The sequence below is a fragment of the Salvelinus alpinus genome, chromosome 33 (assembly GCF_045679555.1).
Source record: "Salvelinus alpinus chromosome 33, SLU_Salpinus.1, whole genome shotgun sequence".
NCBI classification, from domain to species: Eukaryota; Metazoa; Chordata; class Actinopteri; order Salmoniformes; family Salmonidae; genus Salvelinus; species Salvelinus alpinus.
Genome location: NC_092118.1, coordinates 1,408,836 through 1,421,707, shown reverse-complemented (window position 1 = coordinate 1,421,707; position 12,872 = coordinate 1,408,836). Strand labels below are relative to the sequence as shown.

Sequence of the window (12,872 nt, the reverse complement as noted above, 5' to 3'; positions counted from 1 at the left end):
TTCAATACCTTGGGATATTCATAACACCAGATCTGAATAGGCTTTTCAAGGAGAATTATCTTCCACTCCTGGATCGAATCAAAAACAACCTCCAAACCTGGATCTCCCTCCCAATTAGCTTAGTAGGAAGAATTAATGTAATCCGTATGAACATCCTCCCTAGACTGAACTATTTATTTCAGATGCTCCCATGCTATCTCCCAGCTTCCTTTTTCAAAACAATTAACCAAAGCATCACCAAATTTATATGGGGCAATAAAAAACCTAGGATCAAGCTCTCCACTCTATCGAAACCTGAATCTAAGGGCGGTCTTGCCCTTCCCTCCCTTCAATTGTACTACTGGTCTGCCCAAATCCGCAACATGCTAACATGGATCACAAACAGACAAGAGTCAACGTGGATCCAGATAGAAGCCCAATCCTGTGGTTCATTGCCACTAAGCTCAACTATATTCATTAATAACTTTAGTGAAGTGGGCAACATAGCCAAAACATTTGTGATTTACAGCACCCTACTAGCGTGGAGGGACTGTAAGAAATACCTGGGCATCTCCTCCCAAATATGCTCTCACTCGCCTATAGTAGGCAACCCAGACTTGCCAAAAGCCCTGAGGGATGCCAACTTTAATCTTTGGCATACTCTAGGAATCAGGACCTTTTCAGACCTATTTCATCAGAAGACCACTACACTGAAATCCTTTCAAGAGCTCTGCAGTGAATTCAATGTGCCAAGATCCCATTTTTTTTTTAATATCTTCAAATTAGACATGTCATCTCCTCATTTACTTCCAAGAGGAGGTTTAGAACTCAGTTGAACGAAGTTGAAACCCTTCTTGTCACAGCACAATCCATTAAAGGCAAAATATCCTATATCTATAGACTCCTTTCTGAGAAAGGAGGCTCCTCCTTTACTCCTTTGAAAATAATCTGGGAAAAGGACCTTGGTCTGACTATCAGTGATGAGTTATGGGCGGAGGTTTGCGACAGGGTATACTGCTCCTCTACTAATGTAAAAATGAAAGAATCGAATTACAAATTTTTGTACAAATTTTATTACACTCCCTTGAGACTCCATAAAATGAAAACAGACATTTCTCCTAACTGTAAAAGATGTACCTCTGAAAGTGGAACCTATATGCATGTATTTTGGAGCTGTAGAGAGATTGCCAGATTTTCGCAATCTATACATACTGCTGCACAGAAAATACTAGATGTACAGTTTGATATGACCCCGTGTCTCTATCTTCTTAATGCCCAGCAGGACTTTGTTCTTGATCCTGACAGAGAAAATTTGCTCATGACCATTACATACTTTGCTAAGAAATGTATCCTTCTATTGTGGGCCTCTAGTACCTCTCCTACATTTAAAATGTGGATTGACTAGATTGTTGACTTTCTCCCTCTTGAAAAGCTCACTTATGACCTCCACAAGAGACAGTCCAAGTTTGATAGACTCTGGTCTCCACTACTCCACTATATCTCAAATTGGACAGAGTGAATGGGGGGATCGGGGAGGTGAGCAGATGCGTGTTGTGTAAGGTGCTGTAAAATCTAAAAACTAATCATTGGCTCGTCATCTCAGCTAAGGCTGGAAATAGCAAATAAGAACCTTGATAGTGCTGCTGCAAGTTCTACATTTTAAATTTTGTTATAATTATTATTTGTGTGTATGTGTGTATGTATGTATATGTAGGTATGTATATATGTATATATATATATATAACCTTTTTTTAATTTTTTTATTATTATTATTATTATTATTTTTTTTTAAGTCTGTCACATCTGTGAATGTGGAATGTGTTTGGTTGGTTGTTTGAAAACGTAATAAAACTTTAAATTGAAAAAGAAATGTTCTCCTTATTTTTATTCCTCTGGTAAACACGCCCCTTTTTTTTGTTATTAAAGTTATATTATGGGGGAACGACTTGGGCCTTGGTAGCAGTCGTAGGGCAGGCTCGGGCACTGGTTGTCGCTGCACCTCTGTCATTGGGTTGGTTGGCTAGGGTGACAGCATCCTCATGGGGGACCTCTCCATGGCCTCGATCTGTTGGATTAGCATTGTGATATGACAAAAATGGCAGCAAATGTACACAAGTAATAGCAGAAAATGGCACATACAGTGAGGGAAAAAAGTATTTGATCCCCTGCTGATTTTGTTCGTTTGCCCACTGACAATGAAATGATCAGTCTGTAATTTTAATGGTATGTTTATTTGAACAGTGAGAGACAGAATATCAACAAAAAAATCCAGAAAAACGCATGTCAAAAATGTTATAAATTGATTTGCATTTTAATGAGGGAAATAAGTATTTGACCCCTCTGCAAAACATGACTTAGTACTTGGTGGCAAAACCCTTGTTGGCAATCACAGAGGTCAGATGTTTCTTGTAGTTGGCCACCAGGTTTGCACACATCTCAGGAGGGATTTTGTCCCAATCCTCTTTGCAGATCTTCTTCAAGTCATTAAGATTTCGAGGCTGACGTTTGGCAACTCGAACCTTCAGCTCCCTCCACAGATTTTCTATGGGATTAAGGTCTGGAGACTGGCTAGGCCACTCCAGGACCTTAATGTGCTTTTTCTTGAGCCACTCCTTTGTTGCCTTGGCCGTGTGTTTTGGGTCATTGTCATGCTGGAATACCCATCCACGACCCATTTTCAATGCCCTGGCTGAGGGAAGGAGGTTTTCACCCAAGATTTGACGGTACATGGCCCCGTCCATCGTCCCTTTGATGCGGTGAAGTTGTCCTGTCCCCTTAGCAGAAAAACACCCCCAAAGCATAATGTTTCCACCTCCATGTTTGACGGTGGGGATGGTTTCTTGGGGTCATAGGCAGCATTCCTCCTCCTCCAAATACGGCAAGTTGAGTTGATGCCAAAGAACTCCACTTTGGTCTCGTCTGACCACAACACGTTCACCCAGTTGTCCTCTGAATCATTCAGATGTTCATTGGCAAACTTCAGACGGGTATGTATATGAGCTTTCTTGAGCAGGGGGACCTTGCGGGCGCTGCAGGATTTCAGTCCTTCACGGCGTAGTGTGTTACCAATTGTTTTCTTGGTGACTATGGTCCCAGCTGCCTTGAGATCATTGACAAGATCCTCCTGTTTAGTTCTGGGCAGATTCCTCACCATTCTCATGATCATTGCAACTCCACGAGGTGAGATCTTGCATGGAGCCCTAGGCCAAGGGAGTTTGACAGTTGTTTTTTTTTCTTCCATTTGCGAATAATCGCACCAACTGTTGTCACCTTCTCACCAAGCTGCTTGGCAATGGTCTTGTAGCCCATTCCAGCCTTGTGTAGATCTACAATCTTGTCCCTGACATCCTTGGAGAGCTCTTTGGTCTTGGCCATGGTGGAGAGTTTGGAATCTGATTGATTGATTGCTTTTGTGGACAGGTGTCTTTTATACAGGTAAGAAACTGAGATTAGGAGCACTCCCTTTAAGAGTGTGCTCCTAATCTCAGCTCGTTACCTGTATGAAAGACACCTGGGAGCCAGAAATCTTTCTGATTGAGAGGGGGTCAAATACTTATTTCCCTCATTAAAATGCAAATCAATTTATAACATTTTTGACATGCGTTTTTCTGGATATTTTTGTTGTTATTCTGTCTCTCACTGTTCAAATAAACCTACCATTAAAATTATAGACTGATCATTTCTTTGTCAGTGGGCAAACGTACAAAATCAGCAGGGGATCAAATACTTTTTTCCCTCACTGTAGGCTATACTGTACACTGGCAGCTAATGGTGGTCGGCGACCTCAACACACATACAATAGCTGAGGAACGGCTAGGCCCTAAAAATTGTCAAAGACTCCAGCCACCCTAGTCATAGACTGTTCTCTCGGCTACCGCACGACAAGTGGTACCGGAGCGCCAAGTCTAGGTCCAAGCCATAAGACTCCTGAACATCTAATCAAATAGCTACCCAGACTATTTGCATTGCCTCCCCCCTTTACACTCTGTTATCATCTATGCACAGTAATTTTAATAACTCTACCTGCATGTACATAGTCCTCAATTATCTCGACTAACCGATGCCCCCGCACATTGACTCTGTACCGGTACCCCCCCTGTATATAGTCTTTTTTTATTTATTTATTTATTTATTATAATTTTTTTATATATATATATATTTTATTTTTAAATTTTTTTAGGGGTGGATCAGCTTAATATTGCGGAAAGAATGTTGCTTCCAATGTAATTGTCTGCATCATTTCCAATCCCCCATATTTTTTGGGGTAAATATATATATCCATACACGCATGCATACATATACACATATATACATACACATACCTATATAGACATACATACTTTTTTAAAGAATATACCTTTATTATTATTCCCCGCAACCCTACCACCGCTCCCCAATTGGAGTAAACTAATAAACACTTCTGCTTTTACCTTCAATTTATACATCTTATACCCATTTTACAGACACAGTCTACTTTATAATAGTTCTCTCTTGTTTGTTCTTAGTCCTTCCTCTATTTCTGTTGTCCATCCAATTTTATTTCCACTTGTAACTGTGCTATTTCACAAAAGCTCCGCACCTATACACATTTCACAGATCCCGTATGCCCTACATTGTTTATCTTGTTATTAGTCCCACCCTTCAGTTCCACTCAACCCTTCCCATCTATCTTCCAACATCATCCATTTCGGATTTTTATTTGCCATATATTTTTCAACTGTGCTGTGATGCTTCACAAAAGATTTGAACCTTCCTATTCTCATAGCTTCTACAGATTGTAAATTAAAAATAAACATTTTTGCTAAAATAATTATTATATTATTGATTGATTGACTATGGCTTTTCAAATCCCCCAGTATTGCTATCTGTAGCGTTAGTTCTAGGCAAATGTTGCAATTCTTCAGCCATTCCTGGACCTGTGACCAAAAACGAGCTACATATGGACAATACCAAAATAAATGATCTGATGACTCTGCCTCCTCACAACAGAATCTGCAGAGCTGGGAAGATTGTATACCCCATATATATAACATTCTATTAGTTGCAAGAATTTTGTACAGTAATTTAAATTGAAAAATTCGAAGTTTTGAATCCGGCGTTGTTTTGCGTATCAATTCATAAACCATGTGCCATGGAATGGGTACATCGAAAATCTCTTCCCAACTATTTTGCAATTTATATGGCACAGCTGTCAGTTTTTTAGTCCTTAAATGAAATTGGTATATGTTTTTATTTATCACACTTTTCTTTAACCATTTATGTTCTTTAATACAGGGCCGACATACAAGTTCCTTACTTTTTTCCCCTTCTACTTGCCTCTTCCATTTTTGTGGTAATGCTGCAATTAATTGGTTGTAATTTTGGGTAGAGCAGACATTTCCATATGTCTGTGTTAGCTGCATGTGTGACATAACTCCACCAGTCCTATTTATGATATCATTCACAAAAATTATACCTTTTTTAAACATTTCTTCGATAAATACAGTTTTTTTTATCAATTACTATATTTGAATTTAACCACAATATTTGTTGTACTATTTGTTCCGTCCTTTCTGGTGGATTAAACTGAAATTGCAACCAACTTTCTAAGGCTTGTTTAAAAAATAAGGATATTTTGGAGATTATTTCCTTTTCAAACAACCGAAAGTGAGCAGGTGTAATCTGAATAAAGGGAAAAAGGCCCTTCTTGAACATAGGATGAGACATTCGTACCAATTTACTAGAGAACCAGTTTGGATTTAAGTATAACTTTTGTATGACTGATGCCTTTAGTGAGAGGTCTAATGCTTTAATATTTAATAATTTCTGCCCTCCGAATTCATATTCGTTATATAAATAGGCCCTTTTAATTTTATCTGGCTTGCCGTTCCAAATAAAATGGAATATTTTTTGTTCATATAATTTAAAAAGCAGGTCACTAGGTGTAGGCAAAACCATAAGCAAATAGGTAAACTGTGATATGACTAAAGAGTTAATCAGGGTGATTTTTCCACAAATAGACAGGTATTTTCCTTTCCATGGTAGCAAGATCTTATCTATTTTTGCTAACTTTCTATAAAAATTTATTGGAGTGAGATCATTTCTTTCTTTTGGGATTTTTATACCGAGTATGTCCACATCTCCGTCAGACCATTTAATTGGTAAACTACATGGCAATATAAAATGTGTATTTTTTAGTGATCCAATACGTAATATGGTACATTTATCATAATTTGGTTTTAATCCAGAGAGGATAGCAAAGGTATCTAGATCCTCTATGAGGCCCTGGAGAGACTCTAGTTGTGGTTTTAAAAGAAAACATGAATCATCAGCGTACAATGACACCTTAGTTTTTAAGCCACGGATTTCTAATCCATTAATATTAATGTTTGATCTAATTTTAACAGCTAACATTTCGATGGCAATAATAAATAGATATGCCGATATATAGTCTTGCTATTGTTATTTCACTGCTGCTCTTTAATTACTTGTCACTTTTCATTTCTTATTCGTATGATGTTATTTTTTTTTGCATTGTTGGTTAGGGGCTCGTAAGTAAGCATTTCGCTGTAAGGTCTACACCTGCTGTATTCGGCGCATGTGACTAATAACATTTGATTTGGTTGTTGCTTAGAGGAAAGCAGAGGAAAGATGTTCCAAATTATGATATCTACCAGTAAATGCTAAGGCAAGAATGGGTATGCAAACCAGGTATTTAAAATGTTCAAAATCTTGGTTGAATATTGGCGATGTGCAATTCAGTCATCATAAACTCAGAAACGTTCTCTCACTGTCAACTATGTTTATTTTTAGCAAACTTAACATGTTCGTATGAACATAAGATTCAACAACTGAACAAGTTCCACAGACATGTGACTAACATAAATTGAATAATGTGTCCCTGAACAAAGGGGGGGTCAAAATCAAAAGTAACAGTCAGTATCTGGTGTGACCACCAGCTGCATTAAGTACTGCAGTGCATCTCCTCCTCATGGACTGCACCAGATTTGACAGTTCTTGCTGTGAGATGTTACCCCACTCTTTCACCAAGGCACCTGCAAGTTCCCGGACAAACGGTGGGTTTGTGCCCATAGGCGACATTGTTGCTGGTGATGTCTGGTGAGGACCTGCCTTACAACAGGCCTACAAGTCCTCAATCCAGCCTCTCTCAGCCTATTGCGTACAGTCTGAGCACTGATGGAGGGATTGTGCGTTCCTGGTGTAACTCGGGCAGTTGTTGTTGCCATCCTGTACCTGTCCAGCAGGTGTGATGTTCAGATGTACTGATCCTGTGCAGGTGTTGTTACACGTGGTCTGCCACTGCGAGGACAATCAGCTGTCCGTCCCGTCTCCCCGTAGCGCTGTCTTAGGCGTCTCACAGTACTGCAATTTATTGCCCTGGCCACATCTGCAGTCCTCATGCCTCCTTGCAGCATGCCTAAGGCACGTTCATGCAGATGAGCAGGGACCCCGATATCTTTCTTTTGGTGTTTTCAGAGTCAGTAGAAAGGCCTCTTTTGTGTCCTAAGTTTTCATAACTGTGACCTTAATTGCCTACCGTCTGTAAGCTGTTAGTGTCTTGACGACCGTTCCACAGGTGCATGTTCATTAATTGATTATGGTTCATTGATGTTACGCACGCCTCTAGGAAGAGGGAACGCAACACTCTGCTACAACTAAACTCCCCGTGAAGTGAAAGAGGTGTGGGACTGTAGGTGCGAGTAAGGATGACAAAAGGCAGAGAATTTACCATTTACTAGGAATTTATTCCTTCACACGGTAATATGGGGAAAAGCGGCTGGATGGAACCAAAGCAAAGAAAGTAAATATCAGAGCCCCCTCTCCTACCTTACCTGCCTACCCACTACTTACCTAACTTAGCACCACCTGGTGCGCTAACCAAAATACAGGGGTTGGTTCCGCCCAGGTCTTTCCTAATGTGCCTAGACAGTGAATATACTACAGGTATATGTATGCCCGCGGGCCTCTTGCCTAAGCACTCCCTAGGTGGCTTCCCCTTCCCCCCTGGGAAGAAATGAAACAGAATTATACAAACAATTTCAATAATCAAAGCCCTGCGTCCTATTGACACACAACAGACATAACCAATCAGCTCTCTCACTCAACCAATACAGGACACACTAATCATCTCCCTCTGAGAACAACCAACACAGTATAATAACCCACAGCCATCAGCCTCCTCTCTCCGCAATCATCTCTCTTCTGACCAGAACACTGGCTTTTATATAGCTTCAGAAGGAGTCTAATCGGATACAGCTGGGGTCAGCTCCAATCATCAATGGGGCTGACCAATCAGCTGCTTGGGGAGAATTCAGGAAGCCATCTCCTGAAACACACACACTCAAATACAAACTACAACACAGAAACTGGGGGACGTAACAATTGAACAAGCATGGGAACAGTGTTTAAACCCTTTACAATGAAGATCTGTGAAGTTATTCAGATTTTTCCGAATTATCTTTGAAAGACAGTGTCCTGAATAAGGGACTTTTCTTTTTTTGCTGAATTTAGAACAGCCTACCTTGAAAATAAGACATTTCTGAGGCTATATGGTCCTTGAAAAGTAATTGGTTATGCTAGCCTATTAAGAACTCCTACTGCTATAATATCTGTGATTTCATTTATGATCCGTTTTTATGAGAACTGTAGCTGCATTCGCTTGTTTCCCGCCAGTTTCAACCGAAGGATGTTGCGCTAGTCCGTTGCACCTGTTGTGGTAAAGCCCCATGCGGTTGTTAGGGTTCGTTCCTTTCATCCTTGTCAATCATTGGCTCATTGGTGAAATTAGCATTATGACAATATCTTTCATTAAGTCATTCAAAAACCTTTATTAATGCAATTGCAGACAGAAGTTGACAATCAGGAACATAGCACGCATGTTTCCGAGTAAGTTCTGCATCAAACAAAAGGTCTCAAGTTGTTTTGTTAAAGTCTAGCCCTGGGGATGTCACTACCTACGTCATTACCTTTTTACTCCTGAGACCAAAACCATGCCTACAAAACAATGGCTTTTAGTGTCATCTAAAAACTTTGCAGTAAATGTCCCCTCCCCAAAGTTGATTTATTGTGGAATGTCTCTTATCTCCTACACTCCCCTGCAGAGTTCTGTCTCAGTCACACATTTCTCAGAGGGGTCTTTTTATAAGAGAGAGAACTAGAAAACAACTGTGGAACAATTCGAAACCTCTATAATGAATATATATATTGTTAATCTGTAGTCTAGGACCCTATAAATGTAAGGAGGGGTCTTATAACCCCTCCCCTTCTATTAATACAAAATAAGCATAATCAATTATTCTAATACATCAAACATTTTGGTACAGCCCCTATAATGACCCCTAGGTGAACCCGACAAGGTTGTTTTGAGCAAGACAACATCGAATGTTGGCTTAAACTTGGTTTTCCATTAAAAGCGCTCCCAACTGGAATGTGGTTATTGGTCGCTTTCTTGTTTTAAAACATGGTACAAAACCTCTCAATAACTTTTCAATCTCAAATGGCGAGACTGTCTAGCTATCACATGACACTTCATTAGTGTGTTTGTGTCTGGAGCAAGCTGTCTATTAGTCATGCCCACATATTTTAGAATGTTTTACATATGTTAGAATGTAAAAATTATGTGAATATCAGTGCATAATACCATTGAGTAGGCCTATTAAAAAATGCATTATTCTTAGTGGTAATGCATACTTTTTTGCATACATTTTGGGGGGAGTCTCTATGAACCATAAATACACTACTTTTGTGGTGAGGTGCCCCCAAACACACTCATTCAAAATATTACTACTTTACTCAAATATTATTGGAATATATCTACAACTTTTTTCAAAATTTCAAATAATTAGATCAACTTACCACAAAATTGTTTTGTTGATATTTCTCCAAAAGTTGTGATGACACAGAGGACATTTTGTTGAGCAAGAGCAGTGGCAGCCAGGGAATTTGTTTCTACAGAAACAACACTAGCCAAAAACTGTCTGGCTGGTGCATACCTGACTTAAAGGGTAACTATACAAAATAATCTACATTTCTCAGATTTTCCCCAGACCTCAAAAAATTTCCCCTGCTGTGGTTTAAGGACTTAGAACAAACAATTAGTTGTTTTTCAATTTTTTTTAAAGTGTGATTTTGAGAGTGAAAACCTGAAAAAAACTGAGGGAAATCACAGTCCTACTCTCCTCTTTCTTTTTGTCCCCCGTGGTATCATTTTTGTATCAAGTATCATTTTTCAAATTCTGCCCTCTAAGGATTTTACAGAAATGAACACTTTAAAATATGCAATAAAAGATTACATCCTGCAAAATTTCGAATAAATCAACAAGGCAACAGTAAACATGCCCTTCCCCACTGTCACACCCTGATCAGTTTCACCTGTCCTTGTTATTGTCCACCCCCTCCAGGTGTCGCTTGTTATCCCTGGTGTATATATACCTGTGTTTCCTGTCTCTCTTTGCCAGTTCGTCTTGTATGTTCCAAGTCAACCAGTGTGGTTTTCCCGTGCTCCTGCCTTTTCGATTCTCTTTCACTAGTCCTCCTGGATTTTTACCCTTGCATGTTTTCTGGAATCTGTACCCGCCTGCCTGACCTCGAGCCTGCCTTCCACACTGTACCTCCTGGACTCTGAACTGGTTTAGACTTTTGCCTGTCCATGACCATTCTCTTTCCTACCCCTTTTGGATATAATAAATATCAAAGACTCCAACCATCTGCCTCCCGTGTCTGCATCTGGGTCTCGCCTTGTGCCCTTATACCCACGAATTATGAAGCACTGTATTAGTATATATGTTTTAAAAGTTTGAATTGTTGTCACTAATTGCCTCAAAGGGGGGAGGGGCAATTAATACATCTAAGGGGTGGAGCTTATAAAACGTGTTCATGAGGGGCTGCATATATGTACAACATTTCATGACTGTAGCTAAAACAGGACAGAGGATATGCTTGTTCAAAGTTTTCAGTTGATTATTATAGCGCCCGGCTTAGGCCAATTTGTAATTTTGTAAATGTTGGATCTCTATAGCAAGACACATAATTCACCAAAGTTTCATAAAAATCCTGCCAGTGGTGTCTGAGATATTGCATGTGACTAACGAACGGACGGGTGGACGGAGACAGATCCATTTGTGGACCCCAGGAAGAGTAGCTGCTTTCATAGCAGCTTCAAGGGATCCTAATAAAAAAACAAATAGGGGACAATACATACAGCAGGTGAATCCTCTTGAACTCAAGATACAGCAGGTGGTCTCTTGTACTGGTCTGAAGACTGTGTTGGCCTCCTTATCCATGCACACCTTGTATGTACACTCCTCCTGCAGATGACGCAACTGCTCATCCATCTGCTCACAAGAAGCTGCAGAAAGATAAACATGAGAAACATTCTAATGCCATGACATTTTAATATCGGCTTGAAGATGGTTATCCCACACTTCTGGGTTGTTCTATATGAATTAAATTGCCTTTTTGACTGCAACCTTTTTATTTGAATGACACTTCCATATTTGTTTGCCCATGGTAGAAGTGGTCGGAAAGTAACTTTTTGGACAAGAATGCCAAAACATTCAGGAGATAGAGGTCCTCAAAGTAATTTTTAAAATAATTTCTAGAATAAAAAAAAAACATTCAAACTTCTTTTCATGTTTACATGTGCTGTATCTTAGACTATTTTACATCACTTTTGTCTTAATCAATGACGAATATATAGATGTCTCATGGTAGCATAAGGGGTTCAAAAAGGGAAAAATGGGCCAACTGAGGAACTGAACGGACCTGAATGGTCCTATCCGGAACGTTTGATCATTCAGGTCCAAAATTCACATTCTGACCATTTCAGGTCCATTCAGTGTGGTAAAAAGTAGTGTGGTAAAAAACACAGTGTGGTAAAAAAAATCCTACTTTTTGATTGGTTTCATGTGGAACAACCATTCTACCTGTCCACTTCTCTTTCTCCTTCCTTCGAAGGATGCTATGTTAGGTCACCGCAAAATCCCAGAAAAACAGCCATTTTCCCAGCCAAAGACAGGAGTCACAAAAAGCAGAAAGAGATCAAATTAATCACTAACCTTTGATGATCTTCATCAGATGACACTCATAGGACTTCATGTTACACAATACATATATGTTTTGTTCGATAAAGTTCATATTTATATCCAAAAACCTCAGTATACATTGGCGCCATGTTCAGAAATGCCTCCAAAATATCTGGAGAAATTGCAGAGAGCCACATCAAATAACATAAATACTCATCATAAACTTTGAAAGAAACATGTTTCACATAGAATTAAAGATACACTTGTTCTTAATGCAAACGCTGTGTCAGATTTCAAAAAAGCTTTACGGCAAAAGCACAATATTCAATAATCTGAGAACAGCGTTCAGCCACAAAAGGAAGCCATACAGTTACCCGCCAAATTGTGGAGTCAACAAAAGTCATAAATAGCATTATAAATCTTCACTTACCTTTTCTGATCTTCGTCGGAATGCACTCCCAGGACTCCCACAAGAAATGTTCGTTTTGTTCGGTAATGTCCATCATTTATGTCCAAATAGCTACTTTTGTTAGCGTGTTTGGTAAACAAATCCAAAGTCACGAAGCGCGTTCACTACAAGCAGACGAAATGTCAAAAAGTTCCGTAACAGTCAGTAGAAACATGTCAAACGATGTATTGAATCAATCTTTAGGATGTTTTTTTAACATAAATCTTCAATAATGTTCCAACCGGAGAATTCCATTGTCTTCAGAAATGCGATGGAACAGAGCTCCCTCATGTGGACGCGCGTGGTCAGAGCATGGTCAGCTCACGGCAGACCTAACTCATTCCCCTCTCCTTCGGCTCCACTTCACAGTAGAAGCATCAGACAAGGTTCTACAGACTGTTGACATCTAGTGGAAGCCGTAG

The 12,872-nt window shown here is 39.5% G+C and overlaps 1 long non-coding RNA gene across 1 annotated transcript in view; it reads left to right on the top strand.

Annotated features, from left to right (window-relative positions):
* The window catches only part of LOC139563092 (uncharacterized), a 47,701-nt gene that overhangs the window by 32,996 nt on the left and 1,833 nt on the right, over positions 1-12,872 (top strand). The window lies entirely within an intron of this gene.